This window comes from Spea bombifrons, chromosome 11 (assembly GCF_027358695.1).
Source record: "Spea bombifrons isolate aSpeBom1 chromosome 11, aSpeBom1.2.pri, whole genome shotgun sequence".
Classification (NCBI taxonomy): domain Eukaryota; kingdom Metazoa; phylum Chordata; class Amphibia; order Anura; family Pelobatidae; genus Spea; species Spea bombifrons.
In genome coordinates this window covers 21,853,670-21,876,283 of record NC_071097.1, presented here as the reverse complement: position 1 = coordinate 21,876,283, position 22,614 = coordinate 21,853,670, and positions in this window count along the sequence as shown.

Sequence of the window (22,614 nt, the reverse complement as noted above, 5' to 3'; positions counted from 1 at the left end):
ACCTCAGAATTGTCACAGACACACACTAGTATAACCAGACACATAGGCATGCATTAAAATACCCAGACAGGCACACATAAATACCCTGACTTACTTTGTATATTTATCTAATATAGCTTTGTCACAGTGTAAATTGTTGGTCACACTGGGCAGGGCTTAAAGTAAGATCAAATTAAAGTGTACATGATGGGCTCTGATGGTCCCTGTTCTACACAAGTGTTCTCCTTCTGCTCCCCACTGGTCTCCTTTGTCTTTTGCTATAGGGATCCAGCTGATTCTCTCATCCTCCTAGCCCCTTTTTTGCCTTCTCTGCTTTGGACTACTCTCTCCAAAGCCTCTGTTGCCCCGATTGGAGGGTCAGGGTAGAGGATGTCACCGGAAGCTCCATCATTAACCTCATATTTCCATCAAAATAGCAGAAATTTTGGTCACATCCTGTCTCCCGATTGGAGCATCTGGGCAGCGGACGTCCCTGGAAGTTCCACCAGCATAGGTTCGGCAGGAAGTTATGTCCGTGGAGATGCAGATGAAGAAAGAAGAGTGAAAAGAGATGAGAACAAGAAGATAAAGAACAAGAAGATGCGAGGCACGGAAGGAGACATTCAGTGAGCATGAGATAGAGTGTAAAGGTCAGGTGTCCAATGCTTTTGTCCATATATATCGTACGTAGTATTAAAAAAAAATTGTCATAGTATTTTTCAGTTTATACCAACATTTAAGAAATATCAGTTATTATCATTTTAAAACATGAAGAAATAATCTATACATTATGATGGTGAAGTAGAATAATTCTACGATTGTAATGATTTTCAACTGCCATTTGCCATAATAGCACTGTAAAGTTATAAGTTAAATGTGTAATTAACAAAGTAAATTATGTTTCATAGAAACATACTATTGATTGGCAATTAAATGAAGTACGGCACAGACTAATGTTTAATGATCATATGCTTTTCCAATAGCATTATATATATATATATAATTAAATGATACAATTTTGTAATACCAGATATATCATATCAATTTATTTTTTAAATAATCAAATATTGCTTAATAATATTGGTACTGTGTTCTCTAAAAAATATTCCCTTCACAAGCTTCCTTATATTTTGCTATCAGACTGTATTTTAGAATTTATATTCCAGGCCCTATTCTAAAACAAACCCCATTAAAGTATTTGTAGACAGGGCATTGGCTGAATATCAGGACAGCAAAATTCTAAATTTTGCAGATACCTCCTACAGCATGCTTTCAGTCATGAAGTTGCAGACAGGTGTCTATTATGAACTCCAGAGGTGCACATGGGTTTGTGATCTCTAGACAACTTTTATATACGTCCTATATTTAAATACCCATTTCCGAATTATTGGTGCAGAGGGCATGAGAGGGGGCATTTCCCCCTGGAAATTTTTTTACTTCGATTTTGAATAATTCAGTTGGCTAGGCCTACAGAGCAGTGATGGTTGTGGACAACGTGCACAGCGACAGGAATAAATCTATTTCAAGCTCAGGTAGCCTCAACATTCCATATAATGCTGTGGATGCCACGTCCCATTGGAGTGAGAAGGGCATATTACCCCACCCATGCTCCACGTTGTCTTGCCTTGGATAGGGATAGCAGCTCCTCGGAAAATATTTTATGGACACCCATGTTTAAAATATAGCCATCAGAACATTTCTAATTTTAACATGTTATTTAAACATGTCAGCACAGAAATGTTAGATTTGTTATTTCTGATTCTCTAAATGTAAGAAAAAAATAAAACTCATATGAAACAAGATTATGGACACTTACCACATCAGCACAATTAGGGATCTTGGCACTCAAGCGGCCAAAATAAGGACAAAATATTTCTAGACAAATAAATCTAACTGCCCTGGAATTCAAGTCTGCCTCCATGCGACCAATCGAAAAATTAATTATTACCATTATGTATGAAAAGGCTGATAATTTCAAAGTGAGAGGTCATTCATATTCAGTTTTTTCATGAATTGCAGCCAGATTCTGTTAAATATTAAGTGACCTCCATATACATATTTTACTGACAAGAAAACTGTAAATCTGTTTTCCATAACTCAGTTCTCTGCATTTATTATTGTAAAATTTAGGAATAGTTTAACAATAGAAACCCCTCTCCGTGTAATTAAGTTTGCCTTTTAATTTTCCTTGTATATTGATGTTGAGATTAACTTTGCATACCACAGAAAAGCTAGCCAGCACACAACAGATTCCATTTATAAATCAACCAACTATTTTGATTCTTTTGTTTTAGTTATGTTAACTATTTACATTTTTATATTGTGGGTTCATTTAAACAAAAAAATACGTAACGTTTATTTGTAATGTTATAATTGTATGTGTGGAAAAAAATGTGTTGCCAAACTTCTATTTTTATTTCTTCAAATTTCTGGAACATCCATAAACCAAAAAATATGAATGTTATGTACATGGTCCTGAAAATGAAACATGCGTATTATACATGACTGTGTATTAAATCCAAGATTTTTAATCATATATATTGGTAGTAAAAAAGAATAACAATCATTTCTGCGAAATAGAAGAGTTATTGACCAAGTATTAAAATCTGATGAGTCGATACATTTAAAAGCAGAACACGGAAACGTTTTCTGCAGATCGGTTGCCACTACAGGAATTTTAATTGTTTAAACCTGTTCTAGTACTTTTTCTTAGAGGAAGAAATCTGATTTTTATTATGCTACAATGCACTCATCCATTTTTCCATGTTTTTGTACAGCTCAGAGAAACATTAATGTTCAGAAAGGAAATACCATGTGTTTGAAAATCTTTAAAGAACTAGGGAATAAGAATAATTTGTCTGTAACCGAAGGATATTTTAAGGTAAATGTAATAGTGCTAACATTTTGTACTGGGAAATGTTCTACCTTTGTTCAGTAGATTAGGATAATTCTTATTGATGAAAATAAATTATAGTTCATTTGAGGCTGCTTGCTAAGGAGTATGCGGTCTTTTACTATTTAAAACAAATGGGTATTGACTCACACTATATCAGAGTGCTCAATATAATTTTTTACCAAAGTAATCATATGTCTATTACTACAGCTGGGAGATACAGACATATTAAAGAGGCAAAAAAATAGTATGTCTATGTATACGTGTCAACTTGTATTTCAAACAAAATTACACTAAATGTGTAATTCCATACGGAGAAACCTATACTCTATCTATACAATGAATTATATAAAATAATACAATAAACTACAGCTATATATCTGAACAATAAGCTAAAAAAAAATACCGTATTTGCTCGATTATAAGATTTCCAGAGCAAATGGTCTGAAAAATACCCCTCGCCTTATAATCGGTGTCGTCCTATAATCAGACCTCAACTAGGTCTGACTATGAGACTAAGATCCAGATCACCTGCAGCGATGCAGGGGACCTGGATCCTCCTGTCTCTACCCACTTACCGGTACTTCTGAGTCCCCGGTGCTTAGTCCGGGCAGCATGTAGAGCTCTGCGCGATTCGCGTCTGCGTCCATCGCGCAGACCTTCCCTGGCTGTCAGAGTTCCCCGTGATCTCTGACAGCCGGGGAAGGTCTGCGCGATGGACGCAGACAACCCCCGCTGCTAACCGCACCTCCTCCCCGCTGCAGCGGAAGTTGTCTACGCGAATCGCGTAGAGCTCTACACGCTGCCCAGACTACGCGCCGGGGACTCAGAAGCTCCAGTAAGTTTGGAGGAGGGGGCGAGGGAGTGTTAAATGGGGGCATAAGGCATTTCTGGAGGCAGAGTGCTCTGTGAAATGCCTTAATGCCACTCTGCCCCATGGTATGCCTTTTAAACCTCTAAATGCCACTGTGCCCCATGATATGCCTTTTGACCCCCTATATACCACTCTGCCCCATAATATGCCTTTTAACCCCCTAAATGCCAGAGTGGCATATAGGGGTATAAGGCAATTCTAGAGGCAGAGTGGCACATAGGGGGTCAAAAGGCATATCATGGGGCACAGTGGCATATAGTGGGTATAAGGCATTTCTGGGGTAGAGTGGCAAGCCTGGGGGCAGATGTGCATAAATGGGGGGGCAGGTTGAAAAAAGTAAATAAAAACAAAATATATTTCTCAATCATAACTTTTATTAAAAAAAATAGTTCACATAGTTTATATGAATTAATATTTACTGGTAAAACTTTTTTCCTATATGGTCGTCTTATATTCAGGCTTTTTCTTTTTTCATAAATTAATATTCAGATTTTGGGGGGTCGTCTCATAATCAGGGTCGTCTTATAATCGAGCAAAAAACAAACTGTACTACCATATACTGTCTAGTATGGCAGGTCCTAACAGAGCTACTTTAGCTTATCATGAGTATGTTCTCCATGGTACTGGCACCAATTGTGCACCCCCCCCCCCACACACACACACACACACTGCTGCATGTAGTTGCTTACCAATAAGTGCCAATTTTGTAAAAATATTTTGGTGAAAATGTAAATGTTGGACATTATCAGGAGTGTTTTTTCTAATAATACATTCCAAAACTGTTAATGATGGAACTGCATCTTTAAACAAGTAATTAAGCATTATTGTACCTTTAAAACAAAGAATGCATAGATTGTAAAGTGATGATAACTATTCAAGCAATTAATTCGTTTTTGAACATGATCTCATTTAAATAAAGCCATTTTATTACTTGCCATCTGGATCCCATTGTTTATTGTTAAATGTGATTTCTATGTGAAACTCTTAAAATAGAATATCCATTTTGTTGATGAATCATAATATTTTGTACCCAGGAAACTACAGAAACTTCATTTTTTTTCCTGATAAATCTTTTGGAAGGGAAATTGAAACAAAATATATTAGTCTTCACAGGACTAATAGTCATTAAAAATTGGTATGCCATCTGTTAAACCAAGTTAACAAAGCAAACAAAAAAAAAATAAAGAAAAAAATAAAACAAAAGGGTTTGGTCAAATACACCTGAGGTTTTTTTATATATATAAAGAGCATTGTTAGTGAGTTTGAGACAATTACATTTCTGAAATGGAAACATTTGTATGTTATTAGTTAGATTGACTTATTATTGACGTATTATGTAAATTTTATGTGCAGAGTTTATACATTCCGGTAAACAATGTAGAAATGCCAACCAAAGATTGTATACTTAATCTGAAACATGTGCTAAAGAGCTGTATGCTTTCAATTATAAAGAAATATTTTCCACGTTTGATATTTTTTTCACATGCAAAATGTTTAAATATACATTTATTTTAGATGTTAGCACGATAAGCACATAAATAAAATCACAAGACACAATCAGTTCTTGAGCGTGGGAGCACAGCTTAAAATATACATGTTTAAAATTAGTAGTAAGAAGAATTGTTTCTATGTAACAATACTACATACAAATAGAACATTGCCACAGGGCATGCAAATTCTTTTATTGGCATTTCTGGCAAAGATGGCTTTAAACAGTTATTATATCTAGTCACATTAGTTAAAAACAGATTTTTTTAAAAAAAAAAATACAATTTCTAGATTTAAAAAATACATTTATAAGCACTCAAGGATTACACAAGGCCCTTTTACATACAAAATATGGAAAATAATAAAATTTCCAAAAAAAAACAAATTTAGTGTATGTCTAGGTCTACATCCTGCTGTGCTGAACCTCTACCCGCCCTAGTAAACTAGATGTAAAGTTTCTGCTAATTCTGGTCTTAAGGTGTTAAGTTATTGATGTAATGATTATATATATATATATATATATATATATATATATATAATTTGCTGCTGCTATTGAGACTTATGCATTCTTTAGTGACACCATACCTTATATGGTTATGTCTATATATATATGCTGTTTTTTATTAATTTGTTTTACTACATTCTTGCCACTTGGCAGATTGTGGGAAACACTGATCATGAATGGTCAGACTGCAATGTGATATGTTGTAAGTTGCAATGTTTTCAATGCAGTTTCTAGTTTAGACAAGTTTTGACGCCCTTTGAACATCCTTCGTAGATACACACTTTTTTGGAATATTCTTAGCAGTTTTGGAATATTCTTAGCAGTCAAGTATTTTTTTAAAAAATGCAAAAAAAACACTTAAATTCTTTCCAAGATGTTTTCTTTTGGTTTTTTTTCCATTTGGAAAGCAGAAAAAAATTTGTTTACTAGTAATAGCTAATCAAGGAATTGTAAACACGGAGTGCTCTTAGTAAGCCATTACACATTAACTTATCACTGACTTCAAAACACACAACATAATAACTAAATATTTTATCCCAGAGGGAAAATACGCCATGCAATTAAGTAAAGACATGGCTTCAGGTCAGTCTTTTGGTCGGCAGGAAATCACTTTTAAAATCATTATAGTGACTAATAAACCACTGTACTTTTTTTTAAACCTAATCGTCCTATACATTTTAGAGTGTTTAAAAAAAGAGCTGAAACTGAATATTTAAAAATTGTATTATAGCTCCATATCAGTGGATAAAAATACTCAGAATGACCAAAGGCATATGCAGCAAAATGAGTAGAAAAACCATGATGAAATAATTTTTTATATGTACAGTGTGTATATGTAAGTGTATATATATATATATATATATATATATATATATTTGGCACAGTTCCAAACTTAAGTGAATTCAGCCTGAAACTATTAAATAGTTTTACCTTGTTCATATGGTAGTTTATCTAAGCAACCTGGTTTACCCAGCCACCAAAGCCTTCAGAAAAGAAAGGCTGGAGACGGAAATAATTAATGTTCTACAATGTATACGATTTCTATTCATGAATTTTACGTATTAAGTCATATCTCATTCTACTTGAATGAACAGCCAAAATTCTTGATAAAGTTGCGAAAGGTCCAAATAAACAATACAGCTGTGAATTTAGATTGTCCAGATGCCTTTTGACGATGAATTTGAGCCATTTACGGATCTACATATGACATTCCAATACAATTAGGTACTTGCAGTTGTAAGCAAAATCAAACCAGATATGGACAAAATTGATTCTGTAGAACATTGATGTCATAAAGTAACATTTTGAATTATTGGTAGGAGAATAGCAGGTTGGTAAGGTTAGATTAAAATAAGTACCGTAATTGCTTTAGATGGAAAAGTAGACTTCAGCTGCATTTGAAGTCATTTTTACACAAAATGTATGTAAAAGGAATTTGTAGAAGATATCTTAGAATATTATGTAAATGATTATAGAGGAAAGAGCCCTGTAATATCTGAATAGAAACAGCCAAAGCTGTCTTACTCTTGTGTGATGTTAAAATACAACAGTATCTCATAGTTTCAATTTACTCAGTATGCTCAGCCGTCACTTTTTGTTACTTACCTTTACTTAATGATTTTATATGAGTTTGATTGGTTTGCCGTAGACAACACATTTCTTTCCCTGCCCATTCTGTTTGTCTGAGAATTCGAGGGCATTTTTAATTCAGGAACAAAATTTGTTGCCTGGTACCCACATTCACTCTCTCACACTGTCACTCTCACATTCTCATTCACTCTCTCTTACGCTGTCTAAATGTTTAACTATCTTGTCTGCTGGCCACTTCCGCTTCTGCCGATTTGCAATTCGTAGAAATCCCAATGCACAAGTCTAGTTTGCAGAACCCAGGAAAAGCTATGAGGTTACTGCATCCATTCAATGGATCCTCTCTTCATGTTTTGCTTGGTGTCCACTGTCTAACATTTTAAGTTATTTTTAATTTATCAGTATTTTCACATTGGTAGGCTTATACACACAATGAAAATTAATAGTATTTATGAATAATTTGTAAAAATACAAAAAATGGAGTGTCTCAAAGAAGGTAATCCAAATGAGTAATATTTTTCAGGCAGCTAATGTTTAGAGAGAAATAATTCTTTATATTCAAGACCTCAGAGGACTCATCATTAGATCTAGAAGGGACGTCTGGATTTTTTAAAAGAAATATATATTTTTCTATAAATGCAGGTGTGGCGAGGCTCCAATAATCGACAAGAGTATCTTTGCCAACATCCGTGCCTTTTGCCAAGAGTGTTCGTGATCTCACATCAGTCGAAACTTGATGAAATGTAAAAACAAAACAGAAGTACAGGACACATATTTATACACAGAGACCTCGATTCCACTCCTATAGTGCCCAGAGTAAACATTCTGCCCGTATGCCTGGCGCTCTTTACCCTGGCGCCCTGCTGTGAAGAATTCCAGTGTATCAAAAATAGGGTCCCTCTGTATATCAACGGATGCCGCCTCACAATTTCCTCCCTCATCCCCAAATATCTTATGGATCATAGGCTTTATGGGGGAGCGACCACCGTTCTAAGTTTAAGCAGACCACGGCGGACTTGTGATCCGCCCGAATCCTTATGCCCTCCAGTCAGGCGTCATTTGAGTCGTTGCGCCGTCAACGAGCGAGAAATAGGGATAAGGACAGTCTTGAAACAATATACACACAGGGGCAAAGTTCCTATGCGCTTGGCAGTTTTACAGAGTTTCTTGGTTTGTCCTGGTCAGGCGCATGGAGCCTCATAGCGGGTAGCAGGGTAGTCGGTAGAAATCTACATTGAGCAGACCAGATTGCGTTTCTCGGCCACAGACCGAGGGCACTGGGAAGCTGAGAAAGGCGCTTCCCCATGAATCTGCCATGACTCCACTGCAAAACTCAAATCATGACAGCAGGTATCACATACTTTTTCAGATGAGGATATTTTCTGAGTATATTTATCGCAAGCACTATATCGCCTTTGTCCAATTAGTTTAGGTATTACTTATTTCCCTCTTCCTTCCCTCGTTTGAATTTCATATGTATTACTCTCCATAGAAAATGGTGCACCGTGTGCTTCACAGAGATGCATGTAGGCTATAACTAAAACATAACATTTTTTATTTAAATTATTACAACCTTTGTGTCTTGCATTGCATCACCAGAAAGAATAGGTCTATGGAATTTGACCCACAATTTGAACAGCAATTATTGAGGCCACCCATAAAATCTAGGGATAGAGTATGGGATCTGTCAAATAATGTGGGATGTATGCATGAACACTAAATCTATCACAGCATATGGTTTCATATTTTTTAAGAGATGACATATCTAAATCTTTTAGTTATTGCCCATAAACCAGAACGTAACAAACTGTTACTGAAGTATTTTCTACCATTAAGGCTCTAATTTTACAGTGTAACTATATTGCAATCGAACTTCGAAGCCTTGGAGTAGGTCGATGAAATCAATTCCAGTTCCACTATCATAATGTCTGCTATAAGAATGAAATGTAAGAATGTTTGGCAGCAGAATATAAACATACAGAAAAATACACTAGACTATAAGCTCGTTTGAGCAGGGCCCTCCTCACCTGTTGTCTCTGTAAGTCGATTTGTTATGTTATATACTACTAGCTATGTCCTGTCTACCCATTGTAATAATAATAATAATAAATATACTGAGCAGACTTGACACGATCAATTACACAGTTGGGAAAATATAGTAAAAAAAAATTTAACCTAGCCATTTAGTATACACACAAAATAAAGATTTTTCTTACTGTTTTTAATGAAAAAAAAACAAAAACTTAATTGCTCTTTGAAGCAGCTGAAGCTGAGTAAATCTTCCATAGACATCTTCCTTCCACTAAAGTCTTACAAATGTTATATACAACCAACTTCCGTTTATGCATTATTCCATACATTCACTTGTAGCACTTGCTATTAATCATACACAAACAATGTCATCTACATGGAAATCCTGTCTTTAATTAAGCCTGTAAACAGACCTATCACAGAAGAAAATTTATAATATCAAGTACCATATGTTCTGAAATGTAATTTGACAATGTGGTACTTAAGTACCTATTGTCTTAAAGTTTTGCTAATTTTGGTACATCAGTGTTCACGCTTAGTGATAATTATTATTCCTTAATTTCTGCATTAACACACCTGTCCCTGCTGTGATATTTAGAGCTGTAGAACACGTTATGAGCTCCTAGAAAAGAGGGGAGGAAAAAAAGACAAAGGGAGGGGTCCTTCAGTGGGACTGACCCTCTTAAACAGGTACACCTGAGATATATGTTTATTGAAACATTCAGAATAGACAAAATTCATAATTCTGAAAACTAAATAACACTATTTTGAAATCAATCCAGCTTAACTCAGTTTGGAATAAAACTTTTACATGCGTATGTAGACACCTGGCCATCACACCTATTTGAGATTAGTGGACATCCCATTCCAAAACCATGGGCATTAACATGGAGTTAGCCTCCACTGTGCTATAACAGTCCCGATTCTTCTGGGAAGGTTTTCCAGAAGATTTTGAAGTATGTCTGTGGGAATTTGTACCCAATTAACCAGAAGAGCATTTGTACGGTTGGGCACCGATGTTGGACGAGAAGGCCTGCCCCCTAACCTCAGAATAACACTTTTGCTTTCCCCTAACCTCAGAATTAAATGTATGCATTCCCCACCTCAGAATATCGTTTATGCTGTCCCCAAACCTAAAAATAAACTTTATGTTGCCCCTAACCTCAGAATAAAGTTGATTCAGTCCATTTAATTTTACCCTTGGATATAATTTTTTATATAAGTTTATTTATATTGTAATTTTATTTTATATTTGGGAATCTTGTTGCTAGTTGATACCTGTGCAATGTTGATACGTTATGTTTTGGATATGAATGTTTACAATTAAAATCTATTTACCTTTCCAGATTATTTGACCCAAAAACTTAATTTGGGGAAGACTGTAAAATATTCAAAATTAGCAAGATTAGTAAAGTATTACATGCAATATTGGTTACTGTGACAATGACAGGCTATCCTCTAAATTTGTTACAACAAACAGTTGCATTGACTTGAAACATGAATATTCTTTAAAACCCTAGTTTGGATTAGCATGACCTCTATTAGTGGCAACCTCTATCATAAGCCATCTGAAAGTGACTGTCACGTCCACCATCACCGAATGAGCACTCACTTCAGAAGTTCTTCTGCCCTGCGTCACTTAGCAAGGAGTTGGGCCCCAAGGTAAGAGGACAGGCACTTAGCAGATCCCAGCAGTGAGAAGGCTCAGGTGTAGGCAGGTAAATTTCTGTTATAAGTGTAGTAGGCAAAGCATGGAGCGACCGAGATATCTGTATAGTTAAACTGCAGGATGGAGTCACAGATGGGTCCATGGGTTAATCCGGGTTAATGGTCATACACAGCTGGGTTCAATACATTCAACCAGTAGTAGTACAACCCAGAGGTTGATTCCCAGAGCAGGTAGCCAGAGAAGCCAGGTAAGTTACATAAGTAGGGCAATACAGGAGCAGAAGAGTAGTCAGACAAGTCAAGGGTCAATAACAGCAAAACATCTCCAACTTACAAAATACAATGTTCAAACTCAAGCAATTTTAAAAAGGACCGTAAGGGACAAGGACCATGACAACAAATAGTCTCATGCTTCTCAATTACCTAATAGATTGGAAGCTCACACGCACAGGGTCCGCTTCTCCTTCTATACCAGTATCTCATGTTATTGATTATTATCACCCCCCTATTGTAATAGTATATGTATGACATGATCATCCTAAGTGTTAAAACCAAAGTCTATACCAAATTCTCCTGGCCAGATACTCTTCTGAAATGTCTAGAATTCTGACTTGTATGACTTTATGGATGAGTAATTGGGATGTTACGCTCTTGTCTTTTGTTACCCTATGAACACTTTATTTTAGTTTCATATTATTGGTTCATAAAAAGTTTTTTTTACATTTCAGGAGACATTGCAAGTGATCTGCTATGTGCTCAAATTTATCTTTGTGAGTTTCTCACGAAAGATTGGTTTTAGAAACATTCAATAAAGATATCAGATTTATGCTACACTTTGCCAGTGTTTCCCCCTAAGGTGTTTTGCAGTAGATAGCTAGATATATAGGTAAATACATAGATTTGATATATGTAGAATTATATGTTTTCAGTGTAACTATTACACATGTCCAAGCCTCGCAGCATCTGCCAGCAGTATGTCTACGTGATGGATATTCTAGACTGTCTAAAAGGGTGACACTTAATCATCTACTGACCTAACAAAATGTATAAGCCAATCTATGAAACCTTCTGATGTTCATTTTTAAATGAAATGGTCACACTGTTACATAGACTTTTATTGATATAAACAATTACGTTGAATATATCCATGTTTATTTTTTGTAATGCTATGCTGTGGAAAATGAATGCAGTCAAGGATAAAAAATGGATATAGAATGACTCCTTGAATGTAACTGGTTTTGATGTTTTTTGGGATGTACGCTTTACAATTAGGATTTTGTTAAAGACCGGAGGTAAAGCTGTTTGGGGGATAAGCAGGACCACTCACCTTCCTTACCTGTCTGGTTACCTGGGGGTGCTCAAATTAAATGTGGGGGTACCAACAAAATTGGGACCATCTTGACCAAAGGGTGATGTTTGAAATATACATGTCAGAGCATAGCAGAGCACTGCTATGAAAATAAGCCAAATGGACTAAAGTTTGGCAACTTCAGTTTAATATTTCTGAATACAAAAACAATATATTTCGGGAATATAAAATGTAAGGAATAAAACCAACATAATAATAAATGATAAGCTTGCAGCACCAGCGCACTCTTCTTCATCATTAACAGTATGTCTTAGCCTCTGTTAACCTAATTGAATATCATCATATGGTACTTTGAAGTTATTGTTAATTTTAACTGTCTCCCTTTTGTAATTTCATTACAAAGTCTGCTAATGCTTTATAGCTAAATGTAATGTAATAAAACAAACAAGGGAAAGCAATGTAGGAAACAACCATATGCAGGCTCAGTCCATAGATCAGAATTATTGACCTCCAGTGCCCCTTCGATCCGGTCCTCAAGCCAAGCTAGGACAACATCTCATGTCACATTATTGCAAGCTTAATAGATGATGAAGGCGATCACACCAACTTGAAGAGCAGAAGAGAATGAATGAAGAGCATTCATTGTCCATGATTGGTAACAATGAAATAAAAGCTGTTCTTTATTGTAATTCATCATTGTAAAAACAACAATGTTCAATGCAGAGCAAACAAAACTCAATGCAGAGCAATGAAAGAAAACGTTTGACGCGTTTCACACTACCATGCTTATTCAAAAGACGCTTTCACACAAATATCCACCGCCAAATATATAGGTACTAGCAACATTAAGTCAAACTAAAAGCATGGAAAAAAAATTAGGGACTTGCCAGACAATGAATAGATATCTTACTAAATGATCCACCCTGCTAAACAAACAGCAATTCAATACTTGGATCAGATATCTGCATTGATAAGAGGATGCCTGAGCCACGTATACTTGAACGTATCTACAGAATGTACACAATTATTATTACTCGATATAAATAAATAAAGCAATAAAGATCAAATATTTAATTAACCCCTTGAGGAAAATGGGCGGGCCCGAAACCCATTCAAAACAATGCATTTAAGCAGACTTAATTTAATCAATGAAATAACATTGATTCAATTTCAAGTTTGACGCCACCTTCTAGAAGGTACAGATATTCCAGAGTAAGGCAAAAGCAGAGCTACTGAAACAGTATTGGTTTACAGGATAAAAATTAACAGGATCTCAATATTCATAGCTTAGAGGAATGCGAGACAGTAGATAGTAATGTATTTCAAACAAGATTTTAACTGACTGCATTTTAAAAAAGTACTTTCAAATACGGTAAAAAAAAATGGGTAGAACAGGCTGTAGAACCGTTATTCTCTGCTTCTATGTAAAAAAAAAAAAGAGTGAAAACAGACAAGTATTGCATTAATCATAATCTAAAATACAAAGTTGTTGTTATCTTTGGAATGCATTAGCAACAAAGAAATGGTTCTCCATATTCCATTATGCAGAAAGGCGAACAATGGATCAGCTTGTAACTTAAATAATCAGACAGTATATTATGTTTACATCATGGAAGTAGTGCAAGGCCACTCCATAAAATCAGACGCAACCTGGAAAAAGAATGAAAAGACTTAAAAACAGGACAAGTGTGTTAGCGAGTTGAAAATAGGGCAAATATGATTGAAAACATCAATATGTAATTTAATACAATAACTGATAACTTTGTACCAAAACAGCTATTATGCTATGGAGCAACATTTTGCACAGTATTATTATTACTGTGAACAAGCAGGCTACGTCAAGAAATGACAATAAAAATAATAAAAGAACGCTATACAAACATCACAGTTTCGCTCTCTATTGTGATATATTAAAACCACTGAATCCACATACCTTTGCACTTTATAAGCATTTCAGTGGAAAATGATAAAGGCTCACAGGTTAATCATTAATGATTCTCAAATATTAAACAGTCTTATAGCCTCTCAGAGGATAAATATTAACAAAATAAAATCTGATCTTGAGTATAGCACTGTAATTCAGTATAGCTTAATGATTTGTTTGCTTAAAGAATAATAGGTTCCTTACGGTTCATTTCCAGTTGATAGAATTTGGGATTGTAAAAATGTTGCAACAAGCTGTTATGAAAAGCATGCTTGAACAAATCCTGTTACCAATACAAGAAGTGGTGGCTATTTTGACTCACTGGCTGGTGTTTGAGGTTTGATAAGGGACCAGGCTAAGGACATTTCAAACCAATGGTATGCATTGCTGTGCAATAATATTAATTAATATTGGCCATTGTAATAGAGTTTGAGTGTTTTCTTGAAATTGTATTTTCTAAAAAAAAAAAATATATATATATATATATATATATATAAACAAATATATAAAAATGTATATATATATATATATATATATATATATATATATAATTACCTTTTTTATTTATTAAGAGCCAACAAGTTAAGCAGCACTGTACAGTTTAATGGGGAGTTAACACATCTAGCCTTATGATATTTTATACAAAGTCCCTGGCAGGAATGGTGGGTTTATGACGGCCTGCTAGTGATCTTACAATCTAAAGGATATTTCCCATAATTTCTATACACAAATAAAGTCAATATTGTTGTTGAATATAAAATAGAACATTTGCACCAAAATGTGTTTTTGTGCTTGTGAGGGTCAAGTATGCATGTGGTCATCAGAGTAGACAATCCCAAGTAAAAGTACAAAGGACAAAAGAGTAAATCAAAGCCAAAAGCCAAGTCAACAGGTCAGGGTCAGCAGAAATAAGCAAAGTCTGAAGAAATGATCCAATAAGTTAAACACTGGAGATCAACTATCAAGGAAAGCTGAGTCTCTATGCCGAAAGCAACTGAAACATATGTCATGAAAGACAAGATTACCATGTAATTTCCGTCAGGCATTTACTGGCAAACTGTGGCACTAAACATGCCATTCGTTGTTACACAGAGTACTGTTACAGTTATGTATAGCACAAAATATATATATACATACAAAATAGGAGAACACACAACGTAAAAAGCATAAAAAGCATAAAAAACATACACATTCAGATTGCCAAATTTCTACAAAGCAAGATTTCCGGGCATACCCAACAAATGCCATTCACAAAACACAGTTATGTACATCCAAGTGTGTTGGAAATATGCCATCAGCCTTTGCGCTTGAAAACCCACGGATGCCATTTTTTTGGCATAGGAGGGTAAATGAGGGAGACTTAACATTACTTAGTCCTATCAATGCTTTTCCCATTTTTGATGATAATGTATCCTATTTCCGCACCTATACCATTCTGATCATTAAATAAAGGTAGGCTGTAATAGTGGTGAGATTTTAGGCAGGTTCTACTTAAGAAAGCCAATAGATTCTGTAAATTTGTGGAATTCGACACCAAATGTGAGGCTAGTTGTTAGAGTTAATATCTTCAATAACGAGTTAAAAGTACGTTTTTTTATGAAATGTTGAAACGTGTAAAAAGCTTGACAGTTTGGAAGGAAGAGGACTGTATCTCTGTATCTGCTTGATATGAGCTGTAGCGTGTTACAAATTACTATTTGCACCATGGAAATCCGGTGATATGTTAAAATATATTTTGTTGTAATAATTGTGTAATTAAACGTGCGTTCATCAAGGTCAGTGGTCCAGTGTTTTAACACATAGTCAGAAATAGCAGAACGCATTTACATGAACATGATTTGCCCAGTATTGACTTCAGTGTCTCCGTTTTCAGTTTTGAGTTTTACATGATTATTTTTAAATGGGAAGAAAATCAATTTTGCATGGTCTATGCAGAAATCAAAAAGGTTAATTATTTTCCTTGCAATACTTAGTTATGTATTAAATGTATTGGTTATCATTCTGATTTTCATCTTGGTGTATTCTTGCTGCAAATCCGATCCTTTTGTTATAAAATTCTAATATTCATATAATATGTTGGAGACCGTAAAATTATTTTAATAGTGTTTACTATTATCTTACCCAAATGGCAAACAAAATCATGCCTTCTCTTTTTTTAAGCCATAATTAACTGATAACACTGATTAGAAGGAATATCTGAAATTCATACTAAGATATAAAATACAATAAAAATGTAATTTTAGACCTTGACCAAAGTGAAAAACAATTTTAACAAAACGGTAAAGCTTGCAATGCAAAAACCGTCCTCTGAGTCTTATTTTTTTTAGACAACAAACAAAAACAAGTGACAGAAATTCATTAATTCTCTCCGTAGAACAAATCCTTGCTGGCTCACCAGGGACTGTCTAATGTGCTAAAATAAGACGCCAATGTCTTGTGCTTTTAATTGAATTTCACCTAAACATCTAGATACAAAAACAAGTGTGCAATATTGATTGTTAATCATGCTGAATCAAAGTACTGCCTGTCTGAAATACCGGTATATCAATATATTTTGCTATTTAATTTCACTCTTGTGTTATCTATAACCTGAAAGAGCAATTTAACAAAGTTACATACAATGTTTTACTTTTTGTTCACAGTGCTTCTCTTTTTTTTCTTTCATCATTTATTATGTAACGGCGGGAGTATTAATAATAATGTTTCTTCTATTGAAATGTATATATGTGACCTAAACTAAAAACATGCAAAATAATGTTTATTCTAACTATAAATGAGGTTATACTATTGCATCCTTCAAGATGTCTTGTGGTAGATGTCAGAAATGTACAGAAGGCTCTAGACCCAAGACAGTAAGTTCCATAGGGCAAGAGGGGCAGCTGACCCAGGTCTCCCAAAATGAGAGGCCCCATTCAGCCACCCAGTGCCAACCACCCTGCACTCTCTTCCAAAAGTGAAAATGCTGTTGACATGGGTTGAGACCTCTCACTGGGCCTCAGATGCTCTGTCTAGACAAGTGTTCTGATATTCAATGGAGAGGGTCAATAACTGGTTAAGACGCCTAGAAATAATCATTCTAAATTAGACTTTTCATGCTCATTTGTCTTTTTAGGCCTAGGGTCTAAAATTGGCCCTGGCAATTTAAGCAGTGTGCAGCAGTGTATGTTCAGCACAAGCCATTGGCCGCTGACCCATGAGGCATTAGCCCAGGTATGTTGAGCATAATTTATGTTACACATATGTATTTAAACCATAGAAATAACAATGATTATATAACGATTAAACACTTAAGTGTTACATTAGACAGTGCTAATCATTTATCAATTATTTCGGTTAGTGTCGTTAAACATTATTTATTACTTAAGAATCTGAAGTGAATCTTTTACCGGGTTAGGCAAGTAATGGATAATATTATCGTCAGTGTATGCCGTAGCTCCAAAATATTACTTACCATTTTTATTTAACTCCGCTGTAATGATCTATTTTGGTTGAATTACTAGAATTGGTTTGCCAATAAAAGCTGAGCATTACATTTAAAAAGAATCTATCAAGTTTTATATTTCATTATGTACCTTTAAATTTGTAATAATGTCATGTACTTCAGTTTTACAGCAAATAAAATGTCTGAATTATGCATTATTGACCTGGAATCTCTGCCGGATGGGAAATAATTTCTGCCATTTCTTTTATGGAAGCTTCTATAAAGATGCTTTCTGATTAGTTGGGTCACATTTAAAAAAAAAAAAAGAAAAGCAATTGTGGGGCAACGTAATGCAAACAGTACTGATTGCACCCTTTCCTTTTCTTTAAATTCACTAAATACCCATGTAACACCAAACTATATGTATAAAGATGCTTGAGTACAACTGGAGATGTAATTCAGTATATACATGGTCAACCAACACTGGTAACAATATACCAACATTGGCATTTTGGTGTCAGCACACGGCCAGGTTAGGATATAGCATTTATGTGGCCAGGGCAATATTTACATTTGGCATTGCGAAAGGCTTAACCCAGAGTAGCGGAACCAGCCATCCCCTCTGTGCCACCATCCTTACTGCTGAGCAGAGGGATATGATGTCATATCCCAGCACTCTGCCTTTTAAGGACGCGTCAGGCTAGGTGTCCTCCATGTCCTCCTCCTTGGACCTGATGCTTTAAGCCTACTTGGCCTTGTTAGTCCAGAATACAACACTGCCTGCAGCCCCCCAGTATGTGTTGGCAGCAGCATGACATCACAGCACATAATGTCCCAACTACACTCATTTTCAAAGCTACAGGTGATCTCAATATATGGGAAATTTGCCAGGATTCAAGCCTGTATTTTTGTGACAAATTTTGGACTGTTGGCACCTATGCAGTCCCAAACCATTATCAGCCCACCAGTGTTCACATGTAAATGAGGGGCTAACTGAGTGTGTTTAAGGTTTTAATAAACGTCTGAGTCTGTTTAAGGTTTTAGTAAAAGTGCGGTGCCAAATAAGGCACCTTAAGCTGTAATGGTCATATGGGCTAACTGATCGTTATTTTTATTTATTGATTTATATAGTGTCATCATATCCCACTGATCAGTATAATGGGTAAACAGGACATCACAAGGGGTTCATCACATAATTTGGATTTACAGTAACAAAAAGTAAGGAAGAAAACAGCAGAAAAATGACACAGATCAATAGCAGGGGTATCCAGAGGCCAAAAATATCTGATTACAGCTCAGGTATAGACACAAAACGTAAAGGATATCACTTTGTGCCATTAGCAATTAATATTGGCATACAAACTCATATACAGATTAGTATAACTTTCAATTGCATTTCAGTTTTGTTGTTTTCCTCTTTTTGGCCCAAAAATAGCAAAATAAGCAGTTTTATGTGACATGGCCACCAATCATCAAGAATGTTCTATCAACGTGAACAGGGTATACTGGGTAAAATGATTATATATCTGATATCATTTTAATAATAAATAACATTGTATTTAATGCATATGAGAATTCTAAATTACAAATGTAAGTATTTAATTATTTACCATTTTTTTTGTTTTGTTTGCCTGGAAGTGTTAGTGCCACGTGTATTATTACCATATACAATAAGTGCTTTTGGGATTGCTTAGCTGCATGATCTAGCTATGCTGATATTTTTTAATAACGTAAATTTTTAATGTATGGGTAGGTTTTGTAACATATTTTTTATCCACATGAATCTAGTATCCAGTACGAATTCATTGAATATGAATCTATAATAGCACACACACTGTGCTTTTTCACATGAGAATATGAATGTTTTAAATTTCTTTTATTATGTGTTTTTTTTTTTCTGCAAGAGTTAGGTTGCCAAAAGCAAAATGCAGAATCATTACAACATTTCTCAAATTTCTTTAGTACAGATAAGGTTGCTAAACTTTCGTATAAATAATATGCTTTGACCTCAGGCCAAATGCAAAGCTATTATTAAACTGGAATTTAAATTCCAACCACACACACAGTATGGATGCTTTTGAAAGCTGCAGTGTACTTTGTAGAGATGTCTAGATTTATACACTTAGAAATGGAAAATAAACTGAATTTTGTTTATTCAAGTGATATGACCCTGAGATACATGAAAAACATGCTTGTCTCTATACATACACAGGGTTAGGTTCCAGGAAAAGTTGAAATAAGTTGAAATGACCCAAACACTTAATAGTGAAGATTTTGGCTTATAAAAGTTTTATTCCCCCGAGTCCCCTGAGTCGCTGTTCTCTTTCTCTGTCTCCTATTTCCTACCTACTCAAGACTTGTCTGAGTTAAGCCCCACCTCTAAACAAATCTAGCTAACACCGCCCCCTCACAAAGCCACTCCCCTCTTATGGTGATAAGTACCTAAATTAAAAAATAAAATATAATTTTATTATTATATATCACGCCATCAAATTCCGCAGCGCTGTACAATGGGTAAACAGAACATAAGAAGGAGAGCATTACATAATAATTTGGAAAACAAAAGGTAAGGAGGAACCTACTCAAAGGAGTGTACGACCTACAACCAAAATCTTCCAAGCCTATGAACCGGGGGTCGAGAGGAAACCGGCAAAGGTGTCCCTCTATTCATTTTCAAAGCGGAGAAAATATAATTTAAAGGGAGCACGCAGCTATCATAGGCATTAAAATATGTATGGGGGCTGGAATGTTCCTTTAAATGAACACTAAATCTGTTTCATTCTTGTACACTGTAGAGCAGGGGTGCTCAAACTGCTGCCCTCCAGCTGCTGCAGGACTACATCTCCCATAATGCTCCTTCAGCTAAGGGGCTGGCTGAGGAGTATTATGGGAGATGTAGTCCTGCAGCAGCTGGAGGGCCGCAGTTTGAGCACCCCTGCTGTAGAGTGTTTCTATGAAAAAAGCATAAAATAAAAAAATGCATAGAATTAAAAATGTGACCTACGCACATGCAAACATACAAACACGAGCAAAATTCCCCTGTCTCTCACAGTTTCTCTTCCTTAAAAATAGTAAAATCATCAAGAAGTGCTATTTTTGAAAGGATGCATTACCTTGCTGCTATAAACCACTTTGCATTCACAAAAATATCACAGCTGGTTTTGATTAAGATACAGTATTAAAATTAACCTCTTGTGAAACCTCCACTTCCATCCATGCATATACACCATACTTACAATGGGAAGCACAAGGATTGTAGCAATGTTTTATTGTTTGTTTATTGTTGTACAGTATAGTAAATTAATGTCGCCTGCTAATCAAATTATACTTAGACGGTCACGGTTTATGAAAAATTTCCCGATAAATAAGCCTGTGATTAAAAAAGCATAAAATTGTAAGGACTAACCTTTCTCCTTTAAATAGGTCTTAATGTGTATCTAATGAGGCAATAATGGCACAGCAATACATTAAATATTAAATATAATACACTAGCCAATAAAGCACATTTTTGCCTGGAGTATCATCTTATGTATAAGTTAGCTTCTTTATTTTTAGCCCCATCTTCATATAATATATTTTCAGCCCTTAGCTCTCATGCTAAAAGAAACGTGGAGATCCTTATTAAAACTTGCCAGGACAAATAAAAGAAACTCAATGGGCTATTTTTAACCCCTTAAGGACAATGGGCTGTCCTTAAACCCATTGAAAACAATGCATTTTGAGCCCGTACATGTACGGGCTTTGTCATTAAGGGGTTAAATATAGTTAAGTTCACAAAATAATGTTTTTCATAATTAAAAAAAAATATTTTAATGTAAGATATTTCACATAATTGTACCGTATTCTACTATAAATGAAGTAACCTGGCACTTTACAAACTTCATAAACTTAGCTATGAATAATAGGAAACTCTGTAAATATTTAGGGGTCATTCCTCTAGACATGAGGAAAGGAAATTTGGAACACAGCCAATATACAATAAAATAAGTAACAAAAGGAATAAAAATATAAATGTGGTGCTACCATAGGTAATGCCGGATTTGCCCCTTTCCCACCACCCAGCTACTGAGAGGAGTTCGGCAAGATGAATCTTTTGCTGCTCGCGCCCAAGTGATATACATACTGCCAGTTAGGTTTATTTTAATTTTTAAAACTACAGGAAGTAAAATCAGTCAATTGAATAATTTGTTTTCTTTTAGATCCTGTGTATTAATAAGTATGATAAATCAACAGAAGCTCAAAGTGATACATTTTTAATAAAACCTGAATGCCTGAACGTTTTCACTTCTCCAGTCATTTTTGTTTCGCCATCCTAAAGTACTTTATACAAAATTGAATGTTTGGCATGTTTTTAAGCAAGCGCAATATTGCTGTATAATAGACTTGATGCATTCAATATTTTATGCAGAGATACTGACTTGCTCTGAACAATTTCCAATATCAAATGTTACTTGTTTGATTTACTTTAGATACTTTTGTGCAATTTATCAAAATGCAGGAAGATAAAATCCTGTAGATTTTAAGCTTGTATCGGTTTGTCTTAGTTCGTCAATACTTGTTTTGTCAGACACTTTTAATGTATGTACTGCAAAAAGGGCTGTGTAAATTTTTAGTGCTATATACACCCTAATTCTCAGCACCAGGCCCATGATGCTCTTAATCTGGCCCTGACTGACATTGCACATTGTTTCCTATTTTGTTGTCTACAACAATTCCCTTCTCATTTGTAGGATTAAAATATTATAATAATGTGATACCAGTATGCTTGAAGGGTGCACCCACATCCCATTATTTTGTTAATTGACCCCTAACCTTTTATGGGCACAAAATGTTTATGACATCTGAGGAGACTTTTTCTGATGTTTGCATATTTTACAGCGTGTATTAAGTATGTTATATTAGTTAAAGTTTACATTCCACTTAAATTCTGCCAAT